This window comes from Mya arenaria, chromosome 2, assembly GCF_026914265.1.
Source record: "Mya arenaria isolate MELC-2E11 chromosome 2, ASM2691426v1".
Classification (NCBI taxonomy): domain Eukaryota; kingdom Metazoa; phylum Mollusca; class Bivalvia; order Myida; family Myidae; genus Mya; species Mya arenaria.
Genome location: NC_069123.1, coordinates 13,481,085 through 13,487,087, shown reverse-complemented (window position 1 = coordinate 13,487,087; position 6,003 = coordinate 13,481,085).

Sequence of the window (6,003 nt, the reverse complement as noted above, 5' to 3'; positions counted from 1 at the left end):
CATCTTAAACGACATTTTTAATGTGTAAGAATATGTATTTCACTTAAAAAGTTTACATTGAATGAAGGTGTTTAAACTAATTTAATATCATCTTTATTTTGGAATTAAGAGAAACAAAGATTTGCATCTTACATATATGTCAAATTAAAATACGTCTGGCGTTATGAAGGTGGTAGGTTTTGGGTCTAAAACATAGAAAGAGAAAACCTTGAAAGAGAAATGCTTTTCTGAGCGCCATATCTCAAAGAGGTTAAATTAAAGCATCAGTGCCACTAAGAATTAAATTATAAGAGGGAGAAATAAAAATGATCATATAAGTTTGATAAAGTCTCATAAGACGTCTGATAAATTCCCGAGGTCCTCTCGATGTTTTAGTAAAAAGAAATATTTGGGAAATACCAACGAAATTCCCAACTGGATTAATGACTCACTATACGCTTAGAAGGCAGATAAGTGGGCAGTTACCGGAATTAACTTAGTAGATTATATCATACTTTTAATAACTTTCGGTTTTGTTGCATTATGCAATTGCGATAAATGCATTTTGGAGGGTTAAAAATGTAAAAAAAAGTTAAGTCATTTGATATATATATATTTACTAAAAATAAGCTTACATCACTAAAACATAATGAAACTTAACTGATGCCTTGCACATGTGTTTGTTTTTCTCTACACTTGACTAGTTTTCCTGTCTGAGGCTGTTTACATAAAGCATCTTAGTGGAAAAAAATAACTAAGTAATAAAAATAATCCGAATTCTTAATTAGTTTGATTGAGTATGATCGATGTAAAATAGAGTGCATTTGATATATTTGTTGTTAAAAATGACTTTCTTCACTACTTTTAACTCAATACGTTTATTTGGGATTGATTGTTCAGTAATGATGTAGGCACGTTAGAACGAAATAAAATAATAATTAAAAAAATGAATATAAGAACATGCTCACCAGTGACCAGAGCGGTCCTTTTTACGGCCCTATTTTATCGACCTGGTACTGGTGACATGCAATAAATATACTCATAAACAATTAAAGGAAATGAAAAATAATTAGCAGCAAAAATGAAAACTTAATTCGTGTCAGAGTCATAGAAATGCCAATGTGTTGCAAAATTGAAATTGAATCAAATCTTTAATTTAACCATGTTTGTTTAGTTAAAATATAGATAATAGTAGGTGTTGCAATTGACAATCAAATTGCATCTCAAGTCATTTTAAACAGCCGAAGGTAAATTAAAACAATTGTTTTGTTCATGTGTAACTGGTAATAGAAAATTGATCGATTGATCGCATTGATAGTACGTTCCATCAATCAAAATGTTACCAAAATGTTGTTGTTTTGATCACTTATTATCTTGTCATTTATCAAAATGTTAGCACGAAATAATCTATCTATAAGACCGGTATATATGCACTTTACATGCAAACATGCGTATGATGATATCACACCGTATACGTTTTCAATAAAGGATTACTGTTTGCTAATGGACGAGTTGATATGGATGTTCTTGCTCAGATGTTTTATGCACCATGTTTTATGCCTTTGTATATATTTGGAATGCACTGCAAAATTTGTGCCAACTTCTTTTTTAATTTTAATTAGTAAAATCTAAAGAAAACTACAGGGGCAGCCCACTAAACTTCTCCCTATTTATAGGCAAACGACATTGAATAACGACACAGACGTTTAAACATCACATACACAAATGTTAACACCATATAGAGACCACAAACTCAAATGATTTGACCGATAAATGATGAGATTACCGCTCTGGAACGAGCAGCGAAACACGATTTCACTGGAACATGAGTCTCAACAAAGAATATTACGACAAAGGGTGCATGATGATACATTAAGAACATACCTGGTTCGAAGATAAATCTCTTGTTCCCAAATAGGAACTTCCTGTACTGAAACGTCTGCTACACATTGCCACCGTGTGGTTTGGGTAGCGAACATTAGTTGCAAGAACCTTGTTCACGACCCTTGTATCAGATAAAATCAAATTACTTATAGTATGTTACACAAAGAGGTTTTGTTTCCTATGAACAACAGACATAAATTATTCGCGCACAGAAGCATCATCAAATAACATAAAGGTTCTCTTTACCTATGAATCATTCGGCTCATAACTGACTAAACCTACTTACGAGGTAGACATACTATTCCTTTCAAGACTTGGCAATTCCTTATGGCCAAGCACATCTGAAAATATCTCCCTGTCAGCCATTTTTTTGCCCACCCGTTCGGTTTTGAACTTTATGCTTTCCCAGTCCGTCTCGTGCCAGGCTCGCTCTGCCAGGGCACATTCTCAGTCATCAGAGGTTCAATCATGATACATCCAACTATGTGATACGCATAGAATCATCACTCTTGTGAACGAGAATGCCGGGGCAAGAAGGCGGTGAAAAATCATGCTCTTAATCTTCGGTACGAATTATGTCTGTCCATAAACAAGTTTGCATACCTGTAAAGTTTGTTGTTCTAAGAAGTACTAAGTTCTGCCACACTGTGTTTCCATACCTCCGTTACCCGTATTAATGCCCTGAAGTGCTAATTATTTAATGATTATAATCATCAAAACAATGAGGATCCATTTAAAATGGAAGCTATCATACTTTTCACATTAATGTTAATACATTTATGAACTAATGCATATCTTCTTTAGTCATAATGTACAAAGGGTAACGTTCATCAATACATGCATTGTCTTTATATCGATGCATATCGTGCCAATGAGTTTAGATAAAAAGAAACAATACAGCTACGCCTCATTTTGTAAGCAATAGTTTTCATTCCATGCTCTTGTATACGATTGCTAAAGGAAAAACCATTGCAAATCTATGCTATTTTCAGTTTTATTCGACTGTGTACAGGGCTGATTTCCGCACAGGCCCAAAAATTTTACGGTATCGCCCATACTATCAACATCCGCATTGCATATACATCGTCAGGCATCAGTCTGTTTTTGATTATGACCAAAGTTGAAGTCATTTGTGCGACGACACCAGGGTCACGTTTCAATAAAATAATAAGTCGTAAACCTTATTCTGCCGTAAAGTAACGGGTATTAAATATAAGATAATTATTATCACGATATTATTATTAAAAAACAGTTTTCACCGAAATCGTGTTGACGTCTGAAAAGTTTCGATCTTAAAGCTTAAGATCTTGAATGAAACAGCCGAACTTAAGATTTAAAGACGCTTAATGGCTTTGGTTTGTTTTCTGCATACACACTATCCGCCCAACGTCCCAGGTTTAAGCCTTTCTTCGCGACAATTTCGGTCACTCGGTTTATATAAAAGCGCCGGAGAGGCGCCGTTCTAAAAATATATATATATATATTATTCAACGCAATGGCAAAGTTTTGCCGATGTGAAAGATTTTCGCACGCAAATAAACACTACATATCCATTTATTTGTGAGGTAAGTTTTTTTTATCCTATATCAAGATAGCATTAACCTTCGCACCTACCAATTAACTTGGTTGATAAGGTCAGACGCAGATATGAACGTTAGTTTTTTTTTGTTTTTGTTTTTTAATTCGGACATATTAAACAATCGCCAGAGCCACCCGAAGGTCCCTGTACAATCTCGCTTCCACCAATACGGAAAATCTGCAGTGACTGTATAGACATGTTGAACCTCTTGAGACCATCTACCACCAACTCCACGACCCTTTAAACATATTATAAACTATAAAAATTGAACTTGAATCCATACTTTTGCTTCATCCAATATGAAAAGGCCTTCAGCAGTTGCAAATTGAATGATTAGATACATACTGGCGTAATTGCAATAACTTGTTTACCGTAGTAGGAGTAGTTTTCACCTGTCGAATTCATGTAATGATTCGTCGCGTTTTTTAGCCCATTTTCGATAGCTAGAAACATTCGGTTACACTCCACGATCACTTATAAACAACGATACAGGCATAGGCATATAACCAAAAATTATCATGAAGTCAATACCATCCTCCCTCTTTTCCATTGCTGCCATAGCTGCAGCGGAATGACGGACATATCTATTTCAGGAATGACTTCAATATGGCAAGCTTTTGTGTATGCTAACATTTCGCGGTAGTCTTCCACGGTGTAGTACCCAGAGCCTGAAGTGTCGCTGTCAGGTCCAGAGCCCCATTGTGGCAACACACATTTGTCATTGTACTCACTGTTGCATCGTTTACAAGCAGCCTTATATTATAGTATATATGAACTGTGTGGTTTTTGGAGTTTTGTGCTTTTGTTCCATGTTTCTGGTTTGTGATGGTTTGTTTTTGTGTTCTTTGTCTTTGGCGTTAAGTCTGTGCCATTAAACGGGGTTTATGTTTAAACGTTCAGCTACTGAGCTTGTTTTTGTAGTTTTTCATATAAATATTACGCTTGCACACATGTTTAATTTTCTCTGCAAGAACTGAAGTATTTTTTGCAATATTATTTCAGTTGATATGCGTATTAATGCAGTTCATTGCAAGTAATTGAACAGTTTAAGTGTATAACTCATGCCTGGACAAACAATATAAAACAACAGCAACAAATGACTTCAGTCTCTAATTATTTACGTTTAATTACATACAAGAAAATATTGAATCATGTATATAATGTATATATTATTTAACATCTCCGTCTTATAATGCCATTTATGCATGTGCACTGTACATCACACACACCAGGACATTTGTTTCAAATGTTAGTTATTCATATCAATATTGTACATAAAATGATTACAAAATAAATGAATGAATAATGAAATTAATTATGAATGAATAAATTAATGATTGAAAGTAAAGACTTCTATAAAATACATGTGTTATTGGTGAAAAAATGATGTATTACAAAGTTCATACTGACTTAATTTTAATTCAATATTTTTGAATTTAATTCGGACAATATCTCTTTATTCCAATAAAAAACCCAGCAGACATCAATGTAATCTTTTTTAAAGAAACCAATCTAATATGCGAACCGGTTTTTTTAGCAAATCATTTCATTCAGTTGATCAAATTCATTAATCTTTGTGTCTTCCTTCTTTTAAAATTGAGGTATTTTGCAAACAGTAGAAATAATGTTAATCGATTGAAATGTTCACGGTTAGGACAAGGACTCATCAAACGATGTCATTGGTAGGAATAGTTTCGGTATTTATTGGACTTTTATTCTATATTCATTCAAAATTTGTCTAATATATCAATTCTATGATCTACCTGAAGTTTTAGAGAGAGAAAATATCATTCCTGAATTAGACATGACATCAAGTAGCTATGGTTGTTTTTAAGCATTATACTATGTATTTACTACAAAAGGAGAAGAAAAATGTCTTTTGTGTTATAACAGGAGACAATAATAAGAGTTGTGTTTTAATCAATTGTTGAAATTCTGTATGATACCAAATTTGAAACCTTAAAGCCTGAAAGCAGAGCAAAAATAATCTTTGTACCAGAACAACCTCCAGTATATTATTGCCGACATCAAGTTTATGGTCTGTTTTAGATAAGGAATGTTTAGGGGTCTGATGAATAAATGAATATTTTAACAAAAGCTAATAAATTGATAGCTATCATATTTTAAACACCCATTTCTTATTTATTTTTAACAGTTAAACATAATAAACGAACAGCTCTAGATAATGGTAAAACATCGACACAAACGGCTGAAGATTATAGTTAAAAGTGGAAACGAACAGTTTAATATCAAAGTTAAACATTAAAACGAACAGTTATTTATAATATTTTAAAGTTCTTCAAAATTGATGGCATGGTGCAAACTGTGGAAGGAACATTTACCGATTGGGCCAAGGAGTCATCATGTTTGCCATTTCATTGGAAGAAGTGTTGTTGTTTTGTCAGTTATTGGACTTGTTTTCTGTATTGGCAATGATTGCCATTATTTCTAAATATGCAATCAAATTTTGTCAACGAATAAAATGATTCTATCGTCTACCTTAATTAAAACAAAGTTGGTGGGAAATACTTTTTACTGGACAAGCCATAAACTCGAGTGAT